The sequence below is a fragment of the Delphinus delphis genome, chromosome 7 (assembly GCF_949987515.2).
Source record: "Delphinus delphis chromosome 7, mDelDel1.2, whole genome shotgun sequence".
Taxonomy (NCBI): domain Eukaryota; kingdom Metazoa; phylum Chordata; class Mammalia; order Artiodactyla; family Delphinidae; genus Delphinus; species Delphinus delphis.
The window spans coordinates 90,718,377-90,732,936 of NC_082689.1; the positions used below are offsets into that span (position 1 = coordinate 90,718,377).

At 39.2% G+C, this 14,560-nt stretch overlaps 1 protein-coding gene across 4 annotated transcripts in view; it reads right to left on the bottom strand.

Annotated features, from left to right (window-relative positions):
- SPOPL (speckle type BTB/POZ protein like) overlaps nucleotides 1-11,425 on the bottom strand; it is a 62,504-nt gene extending 51,079 nt beyond the window's left edge. For all 4 annotated transcript variants that reach the window (XM_060016868.1, XM_060016869.1, XM_060016866.1 and 1 more), the window contains exon 1: nucleotides 11,274-11,425. The gene's annotated coding sequence lies outside the window, so the exon portion shown is untranslated. The remainder of the gene's footprint in view (nucleotides 1-11,273) is intronic.
- Between the last annotated feature and the right edge of the window lie 3,135 nt (nucleotides 11,426-14,560).

Below are 14,560 nucleotides of genomic sequence, written 5' to 3' on the forward strand. Positions count from 1 at the left end.
GTATTACTTTTCCTCCATATACTTCAAAATGAAGAAGTCAGATGTCTTAACTAAAATTTAAACATGGTTCTTTAATACTGAAATCCTTTAAAAATATTTCTTAATGAATTTCCTATGAGTTTGACAGGAATCATAAGTATATAACAGGTTATTTTTAAGTCATCTATCATAGCACATCAATATTCTGACTAAATATGTCATAACAGAAATGAAAGGAAAGCGAATTTCAGTTGAACCTTTACACAGTGGTATTATTTTTATGAATTTAGATATCGAAATCATCAAGACTGCAATCTTACATTAGACTTAAAAGACAAATTAATAAGATACTTTAATCTCCATCGTGTGCACAAAACACCAATGAACCATTAGATAAGGTTCTAATGGTTCCCTTTTTCCCTTCCTTTTAAGAACACTGTCTACTTATTTATCTTAGATCAGAAATAGCATCACTGTTTTAATTAACCGACATTTACACAAAGCAACTTATGTGGAAAGCACTATTCTAAATGTAAATATAACTCATTTGGTTCTTGTAACAACTCTTACAAGGGAAGTAGTTATCCTTTCCATTTTACAGATGAGAACACTGAGGCAGAGATGCTAAGTAACTTACCTAAAGTCACAAAGCTACTAAAAAGCAGACTGGATGCACTCTAGTAACCTCTGTGCTATACTGCCCAGAGATCTCTGAAGTTAAGCAAAACTAAATTTATCCTGACTTCACCTGACGCTGGGAGGTTAGCTATTTTGAAGACCTTGTGTGATAACCATAAAATGAAGCAGCACTAATGGCACGGTTAATAAATTCTAGGATACCCATATTTTTTTCATATTTTAACATATCTAAAATTGATGGCATTTTACAATTTTAACTGACAGTGCTGTCTCTCTGTGGCGTACATAAAGCAGTGGTGCATCTGGTAATTGCAGGCAAGTACGATTCAAAAACTTATGGTATGACCCGAAATGGGTTAGTGATAAGAAGTAAATGAGATAAAATATCTAAAGTACTTGACAACTCTGGTACAAATGCTTTAAAAAAGGGCATTTTTCCCCTTTAAACCAAAATGATCTATGAGGATATTCCATTTACACTGTAGTAAGTTGTCAGTTTCTCAGGCCCATGTTCAACTAAACCTGGTTATATTCTACTAGGGAAAAATAACTGGTTTCATTATACAATTTGATGAACAAATAAAGGACTTTGGCTGGGGAGAAGGCAGGCAGACAAAACAACAGTGAAAATGAGACACCTGAGAAAATAAAAATTATCAACAGTAAAGCATAACTCAAGATACCTCCCAAGTACCACTTGATTCAAGCCAGTTCTCAAATGCCACTGATAAAATGCTGACATGAAAAAGTATCTTCACTTTTTAAAAAATACACTTTGAATGCAAATAACTAAATATGCTTGGTGTGTGCCCATGCCCTACTTGAGCTTTTCTAACAAAACTGGACATATTGAACTTAACCACAATGTTAAATAACTGGTTAACAAAGGTTTAAACTGATACTAAGAGTGACCACCAAAAAATTTTAATTAAATAAAATTCAATTCATTTAAATATTCCTGTGTCAATACTTGCCTTGGTAATTTCAGGATGACTTAATTAATATTCAATATTTTGGGGGGGGGGTTGCCTTTGTCTTATTGGATGAAAACTACCTTTCAGGGTAATTTCCCACTAAAACACCAAAAATTGCATCCAAATTACAACAACAAAAAACCACCCTGAGCACGCTTTACCTTAAAAATCACTTAATTTTGATGGGGCAAAAGGGAGGGGATTAAAATGCATTTTCACAAGGAAAAACTGAAATTTGCTTAGAAAACATACCCAAACAGGAAACACAGTATCTTCTTTTAACATATCTCAAATAAGATTTTAAAAGCCTCATACTACATTTCAGTTACACTACAACCTTTGAGACTTTGCATTACCTAATATCAGAGTGAAACCTCTTTCTTTTGTATTTGTTACTCCTAAGTATTTTTATTACTATATTACTTTCCCTTCAAGTGTATAAACAACATACCCCAACCAAAGTCTGAGGTAATGCAATTTTATATTTGTAGGTCAAATTTCTTAAAAACTGCTATTTTTTATGTATGTAAAGTGCTGTTTCACAGAGTTATATAATTCAGAATTTAATGCTAATAATTATTCTGTCCTTTAGAACATGTAGGCAAGTCTGAAGAATATCAGAAGAATTCTACTTATGCATATAAACAAAAGGCCTGGGAAAGTATACCTATAAGAACCATAATATATGAAAAATATATAGTTGTCGTACAAGAATTTATTAAGATTTTTAAAAAAACCAGGGAGAAGACAAGAGTAAAAGCCAGTAGGAACTAATAAAAATAAAATTTTTAAGTTACAACTTTCTTAATATAAAATATAAGGAAGACTGCCTTAGCAGATCAGAATAACACAACGATGTTTCTACAAAAACTCAAGAAGGTATTTCAGAAGCAAAAATTTTGATTGACCCTATCTTCCTGTTATTTTAAAACATGTCTTATAGAACCTTTATTTACTGTGTTTTTAAAATCCATTTTAACATCATTTACCCTTCTAATACACTATTTTCTTGTCAATTAAGGTTTTGCCAACTACAGTATTCTTCATAAAGTAATTCCTGAAGATGAACTGTGTTCTACTATGATGTAAGACTTAAGTCTAGGGACATTTAGACAACTACCTAAAATAGCATTTAAGGTATCAGGGGAGTGTTATTATACCACTGAGCCCAAAACACCATCATTGACCATATAACTGATGTTTAGCAGTAAATTCTTAGCAATCCTTACCAAGGCTTTAATTTTAATTTGCTAAATCTGAGAAAAAGTTGTATGTATAAAATTTCTCCCATTCAGAAAAAAAAAATCATTAAAACATAACCAAAATATTTACATTCTACTATTACTTAATTATTCCATAAGTATAGATATAATAAATTATAAAGCTAACCAACAAAAACAAAACACCACCTTTGACAATAACAAACAAAATCTTTAAATCTTTTTTGTTTTTTTTTTTTACATCTTTATTGGAGTATAATTGCTTTACAATGGTGTGTTAGTTTCTGCTTTATAACAAAGTGAATCAGTTATACATATACATATGTTCCCATATCTCTTCCCTCTTGCATCTTCCTCCCTCCCACCCTCTGTATCCCACCCCTCTAGATGATCGCAAAGCACTGAGCTGATCTCCCTGTGCTATGCGGCTGCTTCCCACTAGTTATCTATTTTATGTTTGGTAGTGTATATATGTCCATGCCACTCTCTCGCTTTGTCACAGCTTACCCTTCCCCCTCCGCATATACTCAAGCCCATTCTCTAGTAGGTCTGTGTCTTTATTCCTGTCTTACCCCTAGGTTCTTCATGACATTTTTTTTTCTTAAATTCCATATATGTGTTAGCATACAGTATTTGTCTTTCTCTTTCTGACTTACTTCACTCTGTATGACAGACTCTAGGTCCATCCACCTCATTACAAATAGCTCAATTTCGTTTCTTTTTATGGCTGAGTAATATTCAATTGTATATATGTGCCACATCTTCTTTATCCATTCATCCGATGATGGACACTTAGGTTGTTTGCATCTCCGGGCTATTGTAAATAGAGCTGCAATGAACATTTTGGTACATGACTCTTTTTGAATTATGGTTTTCTCAGGGTATATGCCCAGTAGTGGGATTGCTGGGTCATATGGTAGTTCTATTTGTAGTTTTTTAAGGAAACTCCATACTGATCTCCATAGTGGCTGTACCAACTCACATTCCCACCAGCAGTGCAAGAGTGTTCCCTTTTCTCCACACCCTCTCCAGCATTTATTGTTCCTAGATTTTTTGATGATGGCCATTCTGACTGGTGTGAGATGATATCTCATTGTAGTTTTGATTTGCATTTCTCTAATGATTAATGATGTTGAGCATTCTTTCATGTGTTTGTTGGCAATCTGTATATCTCCTTTGGAGAAATGTCTATTTAGGTCTTCTGCCCATTATTGGATTGGGTTGTTTGTTTTTTTGTTATTGAGCTGCATGAGCTGCTTATAAATTTTGGAGATTAATCCTTTGTCAGTTCCTTCATTTGCAAATATTTTCTCCCATTCTGAGGGTTGTCTTTTGGTCTTGTTTATGGTTTGCTTTGCTGTGCAAAAGCTTTGAAGTTTCATTAGGTCCCATTTGTTTATTTTTGTTTTTATTTCCATTTCTCTAGGAGGTGGGTCAAAAAGAGTTTTGCTGTGATTTATGTCATAGAGGGTTCTGCCTATGTTTTCCTCTAAGAGTTTGATAGTTTCTGGCCTTACATTTAGGTCTCTAATCCATTTTGATCTTATTTTTGTGTACGGTGTTAGGGAGTGATCTAATCTCATACTTATACATGTACCTGTCCAGTTTTCCTAGCACCATTTATTGAAGAGGCTGTCCTTTCTCCACTGTACATTCCTGCCTCCTTTATCAAAGATAAGGTGACCATATGTGCATGGGTTTATCTCTGGGCTTTCTATCCTGTTCCATTGATCTATATTTCTGTTTTTGTGCCAGTACCATACTGTCTTGATTAGTGTAGCTTTGTAGTACAGTCTGAAGTCAGGGAGCCTGATTCCTCCAGCTCCATTTTTCGTTCTCAAGATTGCTTTGGCTATTCGGGGTCTTTTGTGTTTCCATACAAATTGTGAAATTTTTTGTTCTAGTTCAGTGAAAAATGCCAGTGGTAGTTTGATAGAGATTGCATTGAATCTGTAGATTGCTTTGGGTAGTAGAGTCATTTTCACAATGTTGATTCTTCCAATCCAAGAACATGGTATATCTCTGCATCTATTTGTATCATCTTTAATTTCTTTCATCAGTGTCTTATAATTTTCTGCATACAGGTCTATTGTCTCCTTAGGTAGGTTTATTCCTAGATATTTTATTCTTTTTGTTGCAGTGGTAAATGGGAGTGTTTTCTTGATTTCACTTTCAGATTTTTTATCATTAGTGTATAGGAATGCCAGACATTTCTGTGCATTAATTTTGTATCCTGCTACTTTACCAAATTCATTGATTAGCTCTAGTAGTTTTCTGGTAGCATCTTTAGGATTCTCTATGTATAGTATCATGTCATCTGCAAACAGTGACAGCTTTACTTCTTCTTTTCTGATTTGGATCCCTTTTATTTCCTTTTTTTCTCTGATTGCTGTGGCTAAAACTTCCAAAACTATGCTGATTAAGAGTGGTGAGAGTGGGAAACCTTGTCTTGTTCCTGATCTTAGTGGAAATGCTTTCACTTTTTCACCACTGAGAACGATGTTGGCCGTGGGTTTGTCATATATGGCCTTTATTATGTTGAGAAAAGTTCCCTCTATGCCTACTTTCTGCAGGGTTTTTATCATAAATGGGTGTTGAATTTTGTCAATAGCTTTCTCTGCATCTATTGAGATGATCATATGGTTTTTCTCTTTCAATTTGTTAATATGGTGTATCACGTTGATTGATTTGTATATATTGAAGAATCTTTGCATTCCTGGAATAAACCCCACTTGATCATGGTGTATGATCCGTTTATGTGCTGTTGTATTCTGTTTGCTAGTATGTTGTTGAGGATTTTTGCATCTATGTTCATCAGTGATATTGGCTTGTAGTTTTATTTCTTTGTGACATCCTTGTCTGCTTTTGGTATCAGGGTGATGGTGGCCTCGTAGAATGAGTTTGGGAGTGTTCCTCCCTCTGCTATATTTTGGAAGAGTTTGAGAAGGACAGGTGTTAGCTCTTCTCTAAAGGTTTGATAGAATTCGCCTGTGAAGGCCATCTGGTCCTGGGCTTTTGTTTGTTGGAAGATTTTTAATCACAGTTTCAATTTCAGTGCTTGTGATTGGTCTGTTCATATTTTCTATTTCTTCCTGATTCAGTCTTGGCAAGTTGTGCATTTCTAAGAATTTGTCCATTTCTTCCAGGTTGTCCATTTTATTGGCATTAAGTTGCTTGTAGTAATCTCTCATGATCTTTTGTATTTCTGCAGTGTCAGTTGTTACTTCTCCTTTTTCATTTCTAATTCTATTGGAAAATCTTTAAATCTTGAAGACACTCTGAAGATAACTCCATGTTTGGTGACTAAATGGGTAGTGATGACATTAAGCAAAACAGCAAACTTGCATGCTTTCAAATTAAACTCCTCTACCATTGCATTGCCCTTTCCATCTCTCCACTTGTCCTTCAGAAACACTCTGCCCAACACTCTACTTTCCTGAGAAAGCCTTCCTTAAGGTTCCTTTCCTGTGCTTACAAGGCAACCTGAATAAACTGCTATGACAGCACTAATCACACTGAACAATATTTAATTGTCCATTGCCCCTAGACTCTGAGGTCTAATTGCATTCCTAAAAGTCTAATAGTTACTGCCTAATATACAGTACTTAAAAAACATATTCTATTTGAGTAGGTTCTGAATGAACAAGTTGTAGAGTCTGAGATGCTTATAGAACACCCAGATGGTGATAAATAGAAACATGGGTCTGAGCTCAGGAAGGAAGACATGGTTCATGTTACGATACAATTCTACCCTAAATTTAGAATTGTGGCTTTGGCAGATTAAAACAAAAATCATCTAATAGTTTATGGATGGACTGACGACTGAGACATAAAATTTTCTCCCTGTCACTAAATGCAATGTGTACTCTTTAGTTCCGAACTTAATTGATTTCTCAGCTTCAATCAACATAGCAGATTAGCCACACCCTCCTTTTTTGGTCTATTGCCTTGACTTCAGTGACGCTAAGGAAATTTTCCTCCAACCTCTGGCTATATCTTCTCAGTCTCCTTTGCTCCATTTCTTTTCCTCAACGTTAAATGTTGAAGAATCATAGGGGACCACGTCCCTTTATCTTCTCTCTCTATACTCTCTCCTTAGGCAATCTCATCCCCCACCTTCCATACTGAAACATCCATTATCAGCTATGTACTGATTATTCCCAACTGAATTATGATCAATACTCCCCCGTTTCCATAAACTAACAAAAAACTGCTCCTCCCCCAATATTCCCCCAGGTTAAGCACAAGAACCACTAACCCTGGAAATCGGCCTTCTCCTCTCCGTAGACCCTCAAATCAAATCCATCACCAAATCCTAAACTTTACTTCCCAAATATTTGTCAAATCCAGCTGCTTTATCTCTATCACCACCAGTCTGGACCGAGATTCTATCATCTCTTGCCTAAATGACTATAATAGGTGAATTCAATTCTGCTCAAAGTGTGAGCTGTGGACCAATACTGACCCATGAACTACTGTTATTGGCGTGAGACAAGGTAAATACAGAAACTGAGAGGCAGCATTTAGAAATTTTTATAGCAATTTGACAGACACTGCCACAACATCCATTTTACTGTGTATTACTAAAGTACCAGCACAAACTAGAAAGTAAAACAAAACAAAACATGTCCTTCACCACAGATAAGTTTGAGGAGCCCTGGCCTAACTCGTCTCCCTGCTTTTACACTTGCCTCTCCAATCTGTCCTCCACAGAGCAGCCAAGTGATGTTTTTAAAGCAAAAATTTAAGTAACTTACTCAGCTGTTTAACATTGTCCAGTGGCTTCCCACTGCTCTTGGGATTAAGTACAAAGAGCTTAGCAATAATTGACCACTGTGATCTGCTCCTGTCTCATTTCATATCACCCAGCCTTATGTGCTAAGGTCCAGTCTCCACAGGACTTTTCAGTCCTAGAAAGCTGAAATCGCCAGCATTGCTTGGGTAACTCCAGTTCATCCTTCAGACTTCGGCCTGAAAGTCATTTCTTCAGACAAACGTTCTCTGATACATTAGTGAGCTTTTGTTGTTTACAATAATTTTCTTTTGTGGAAGTTATCGTAACTGTAATTATTATTTTTGTAATAATTTGCTTAGTTTCTCTATTCCCCAACAGAGTTTTGCCATCATGAATACAGGTACACTCTTTCCATAACGTGTGTCACCACAGCTTAGCAAGTGCCTGGCACAGATCAGATGTTCAATAAACTTTTGCTAAGTGAATAAACCTAAGTCAGGAAACAAAATGGTGACCAGGACCACCGAAATGCAAATGCCTGCGATATCTAGTCATATATAAGACTTGGGATACATCTGTATACCAGGTGCTTTACAAAGTTAAATCTTCTTTACTCCCCTAAACAACCTAAAAGACAGGGGAATCTCATTGTTGAGATTTAAAAAAAAAAACGATTTTTCAGAAAGGTGAAGAATCTTGTCTAAAGTAACCAACAAAAAATTGGAAGGTTGGAAGGTCTGAGAGGCAACGAAGGGTAGCAGTCTCTACAACCATATTGTCTGGCTCCATTGCTTACTTAGCTGTGTGATTTTGTGGAAGTAATCTGATTCTCAGGTTCCTCATTTGTGAAATGGAGATATAATAAAGCCTTCTTCAATGGATTGTTGAGAGGTTAAACAAGGTAATATATATAAATCATTTGAAAGAGTGGCTGGCATAGTGCTTTATAAGTATTAGCGGTTGTAAGTGTTTTTAACATTATCAGTGCTCTTATAAGATAATTTTATCTTCTTACTTGCTTATTGTCTGCCAGTGCCACACTGATATAAATTACAAAAAAAGCACAGTCTGTGCTATTATTCTCTGGTGGAGCTTTTCTCAAAGACTTAAACCCTACAGAAACTGAGTTAAGTAACTATTTCCTCAGTTCTCTCTCTCAAGAATGGGACATACGACCATTTTAGGTGCACAGGAGAGTAGTTATTACATACCTTGGATACTTTAGAACATTAGGGCTTAATATTTACTGGAACCCCAGTTGGGAAGGGCTGCTCTTGTGTATGCCCAATGCCTGGCATGAAGTAGGTGCTCATTAAATATTTTTGGAAAGAATGAATATTTACAAAACCAAAGGAATAGTGCTCAGCACAGAGCAGATACTAATTATCAATTCTATTCCACCCCTTCAAAGTTTCTACAAACTTTAAAAGTATGATTCTATGGGAGTCATTTTTATTGAACTGGGGCAGTCTGCATTATTCAAAGCCAAATGCAGAATACAGACAGTAGGAAAGCCAAGGAATAGAAACCAATGTTGGCAAGAACTATGAAAATAGTAAGAGGTGAAAGATAAGTAGAACTCGAATATGCAGGGGAAAGAGCAAAGGTTATTCTAGGCCAGGGAATAGCATAAGCAAAGGCAGTGTTACCCAAAGTTTAATGAACATTCCATTGGTGACACACAAAAAATATTTTAAGCTATACACAGGCAAACAACTTTACTTTAATAGTTCCATATGCACACATTTTTATGTGTAATTGGGACAGCAAATTGTGATTTCAAACTTTTACTACTTACAACAACATTGAGTTAACAGTACCTATTCAGATATTTTTTTTGTGAGGTGTTTAAAAAATGTATCAAAAGAATAATAACGCACAGGAGGTAAGCAAATATGACAGAAATTGTCAGGGTTTTAAAGAGTAAACTTTTGGACACATCAAGGCATGGTCATGTGAATAAAACATAACATGTTAGTAAGAGAAAAGCCACCAGTCTTTGGAATGAAGCCAAAGCTCTTTCCTGAGTAGCAATTCAACATAAAGGACAGGTAGGTGTGAAGTATCCAACCAGGTTTGAGTATTTAATTGTAGTACTAAAATTCTCATTGGCAAAAATCCTCATTTTTCCCTATGGTAAATCTGCTACATAATTCAACTTCAGTTATTCCCAAAACAAAGATAAAAATTTCCAAACAGGTACCTGAAAATGGGACTGCATGTAGCCTGGTAACTCACCTGAAAATAGGGAGCTAAAACTGTACTTTTCACACCAGAAGGAACTAATTTATAGAGTAACAAAATATGAATCATAGCTACCTCAAAAGAGGTGTTAAATAAAAAAGAGCAAAAAGACAGTTTTCCATTCCCCCTTCCTCTCTCAAAATTATCCTACCAATAGCCAAACCAAGTCAAGCTAAGAGATGATGATAAAGAACATTTATTGAACTCTTACCAGGCACTGTTGTATTTTACCTGCATTAAGTTATGCAATTATCACCACCATCTTATGAAGTACATCACTAACCCTATTCTACAGCTGTAAGAATACTGAGATTAAATAACTTGCCCAAGGCCAGACCTGGTAGACAGAAAGGCAGGGATTTAGATCCTGGCAGTTCAGCTACAGAGTCTGAGCTCTTAACCACTAGGCACCATTTCTCTCAAGAATAATAGAAGGATAATTTGAAATATTCCACCTTTCCCATTATGGCAGGAGAAATGTAATTTTCCAAGGTATGAACCTTTTATTACTTAAGTTTCCAGTCTAAGAAACAGGAGGTTCAGCTATATGGAAAAACTGGGAAGATGAGTACTACAATAAAACAACCTAGGCCCAGGAGTATTCAAATACAGACAAATCATCAGAAGCCTCAAAAGTATGGCTGAATGGCACTATTCACAGAGAAAGATGCCAAAAGTTGGGCTAAGCAGAAGGTGAATCCTATTTCTACTGGATCTACTGCTTTGAGAGAGGAAATCCCACCCATCTCCTCCCATTTCTGTGATTCAGTACACAAATGCATCAATGCAAGAAGAACTGTAAGGGGAAAGGGCAGCAGAAGGGAGCAGAAAGGGGTAAGTCAGGACTTGGACCCTGAACTGCAGAGTGAGCTTGATGTACCTGGGGAGAGAGAACGGATGAGAGGGCAATGTGTGCCTGGAGGTAGGCAGGTTGAGGGCATGACCACTGGGGTGAAGGCACCGAGTGGCCTGGCTGGAGAGCTGAGAATTCACCCTAAAATGGGCTAGTGGGGACTGTTTCAGGCGTATACGTTTGGGATAAGGAGGGATGGACGTGAACGCGGGGGTGGCCTGCAGTTTCTCGCTTTGGGCAGTACTGCCAAGGGACAAGGTATCAAGGTGCGGGCGAGGAGGTCTACAGGTACAAAGGGGGGAGAATGGAAAAGAAAAAAGGCGCAAGGCTTGTGGAGGAAAGTCGGGGGGATCCTGGTAGACGGAAGCTGGGAGATCAATGGGGGAGGGGTAATTCCCAGGGGAAGTAGAGACGCGCGAGGTTAGGGAGGTCCGGGGGGCGGAGGTGGGGCTGAAGGGCGGGGGCGGAAGGCACGCCTCAGGAGCGGGGGTCCCAGACCGAGAGGGATGGGGGCGCCGAAATGGGAGAGGAGGAGGTCGCTGGGTTTCAGTGCAGGTGAGTCCCAGGAAAGAGGGGGCAGCCAGCGACCAAGGCTGCGGTCGGGACCCCGGAGGGGGAGGGGCACCTACCCGGACGTGCGGGGCTGCGGCGGGCAGCCCCGGCGGCGGCTCCTCTCCGGCTGAGGCGGCTGAGGTGATGGCGGCGAGTCCCTGTGGCGGCCGCCTCCGCCGAACCGCATCCCTCCTCCCCGGCCCGCCCTCCTTCCCTATCTCTCGCTCCTAAACTTCTTCCCCGGGATAAACAAACCCGCCGCCAGGGGCGGCCGTCTCCGGCGCTCCCGCCCCCGCGCAGGCTCCCGCCCCCCCGCCCCGGGCCCGTCTGGGCTCCGGCTTCCGAGTTGCGACTCCAGCCCCCAGCCCGCGACGGCGCGTGCGCGCGGCAGCGTCTGCTCGCAAGGCCCTTCCTCCCTCCCTTCCTCCCTCCGGCGCCGGGCACTTCCGGGCCGGGCCGGATCGGATCAGACTAGGGGTTGAATGTAGCCGCCGCTGTTTGCGCGGGGCCCTGGGCTACTAGCCCGGCGGGCTCCGCATCCCGGGCCGAGTCTCGCCTGGTGAGGACGCCTCCTCCCCCCCGCCCCTCGCCTCCTCGGCCCAGCGTCAAACTTTCCTTAACTAAAAACCCCACTGAATAGCTCCTCGTAGCTGGTCTGATTGACCACGTCGGGTGAGAGGCGACTGCCGTTTCTGTGCACGGTTTCTTTAGAGCTGTACCAGGCTAGAAAGCCAAGGTACAACTTGTACCAAGCTCTTGTTGCGAGCCAAGAGCCGTATGAACTGCCCAAACAAAACAGCAGTATACAGTCTCCAAAGAGGGATAAAGATAAAGACAGCAGTGTGGTAGACAAGATGAAGTGCCACGGTGGAGCGGTTTTCGGTTGGAGATGAACCTGAAATCTCAGGCTTAGGAGGCGAGGGGTCTGCCGAGGGGCTGCTGAGGATGCTTGTGAAGCACGGAAGAGCAGGCTCCCGAGACTGGACGTTGGTGGTAAATAGGGCTATGTCTAAGCAGATGTCTTAAAAGATGAGGGGACTGCCTCACGGAGTTCAGAGAAAGGTGACCACGATACTACATTGGCAATCTTATTCACGTGGTTTAACACAGAAAAACGTGCGTGGAATACAAGCAGCTCCCCCTAGATTTTCAGGAAGGAGATAGGATCCGCATAATCGAAGTTGCCTTAGGCCAAGAATTAAAAAAAACAGAAGTGGAAGTGAGCATTGATGTGTTGGGGCCTGTGGGGAGAGGAAATTATTAGTGCAGAATTTCTCGTTCTCCAAACATGAACAAAAACCAGTTAATATTAGTTGCTGTACTCATTGTGGGTCTGTGTTAACTTTATGATATGTGACAGAAAGGGTGAAAATTACATGTAATTTTTGCCCAGGCCTTTTAGCTCTGTCAACCCCTTAGCACTCATGCCCTTTCTTTTGCTAATCAACCATTATTAGGCACTAATGAATGTAATAGGCTCAAGGAATCAAACTGCAATAAATCCTTCAAGTAGATTTCCAATTGGGAGTTAAGAAATGAGTGGTACTTGGGGACTCTTGATACTTGACTGAGTTCTAGTTGGGGAGTGGTTCAATAAACTTCCACCACAAGGATGTCAGACTGCTCGTCAAGGTATTATCAGAGTCTTTCCCCTAGGCTTGATCTCTTTGCAGTATTAGGATATATCATTCTTTCCTTGAAGTATTTGGTGACTTTATCCACTGATAATAGTAAATAGTAAGAGGAAATATGGCTTGTAAATAATGCTAACAAAAATGTGATCGTTTGGCAAAGTAAAAGATGGCTCTATGGTCAATAAACCTGGATTAAAGCTTGGTGCTATATTATCAATCCCCTAAAGAACTCCCTTTCTTGATCTGATTTCCTACTAGCTGGATACCTGTTGGAAAACTAGATTATTAAAATAGGTTTTAGTTGGGAATTCCCTGGCAGTCCAGTGATTAGGACACTGCAGGGGACGCGTGTTTGATCCCTGGTCGGGGAACTAAGATCCCGTGTGCCATGTGGCCAAAAAAAAAAAGAAAAAGAAAAAGAAAAAATAGATTTTAGTTTATTGCAGCCATAAGTGACTTTTATAGATAGAGAAATAAGTAACAGCTCTATCACTGATGTAGAGCATAGTGTGCTTCCACTCATATTTGCATTGCTAAGGCATTAGCCATTATGACCATCCAACTCCTTAGATGCCAAGAAACTTTATGATACTCATTTTGGTGCTGATTTTCAGTTTTCTGTAGGAAACCATTCAGATTTCTCAATGAATGTGGCTGACTTGGAAGTTCTACTTATTGTAGATAATAGGTCAGCAGCTAGTAAAGATCAGAAGAGCCATTTATTCTCTGACCTTAATGCATGCAGATGAGGACCAGATTTTGAATCTTCTTGACTCAGCCCTATGAGGCTCTGTCTGAGGAGCTATCCAAGCACTCCACTTTGATATTTTAGTGACTGCAGCATCTTATTCCTCTTTTCTAAATTAAACATCACAGCTCCTTCCATTTCATGGCACAATGGACTTGCCACTGCCTTGCATGCCACTACCCTGTTTTGTATTATCATTTTCCAATTCTGTCAAAACCTAAAACATACAGTGGCAAACAATGAACAAATCCATTATTATCTTCAGTTTAGAGAGCAAAAAAAGGTAATAATGTGCTTGTTAGCAAACACTGTATTCTTCATGAATCCTAAGTGGTGTGCTCTCTGAGCTTCCCTGAACATTTTGCTCATACCCCTACCTTTGTTAATGTGGTCCACCAAGCTCTTCTCTCAGTGAGCTGGCTTCCCCATGTTTTTCTAACCATTATCCCTTCCTGTCTTAAATTTTCTTCAAGGGAACCAAACTCAGGTCTTACTTCCCACAAGCTAACACTTGTAATCAGACACTTAACATTTAGTTTTTGGAATTTAGGTGGAAAGAAAAGAACAACTCATTTGTTAATTTTTCATTATAAATATTAGGCCTTTTATTTGGAGGAAAACACTAAAACCCTTGTTGAATAACCTGTAAATTACATGTAATTTCATTTTCTGTTCCCTTGTCTCCATTTCTTCTATCTCTGGCTTTTCATCTTGCATATGAATTCCTACTTTTGTAGTACTTTTGCATTATATTATTATTCACTTTTTAAGGATCTAAAAACTTCAGAACACTAGCATTATACCTACAACTCTTGTGTAGTGATGCCTGTAGCAAAAAAAAAAAAGGGCCAGTAAACTTCATGTACTTATCACTCAAAAACCATTCTCAGAAAACTGAGAACAGGACCTGCCCAGAACTCTGAGAACAGGATCTTATGTCTTTTAAGTCTTTTAAGTCTTAACCCTTATTTTCATGTCCTCA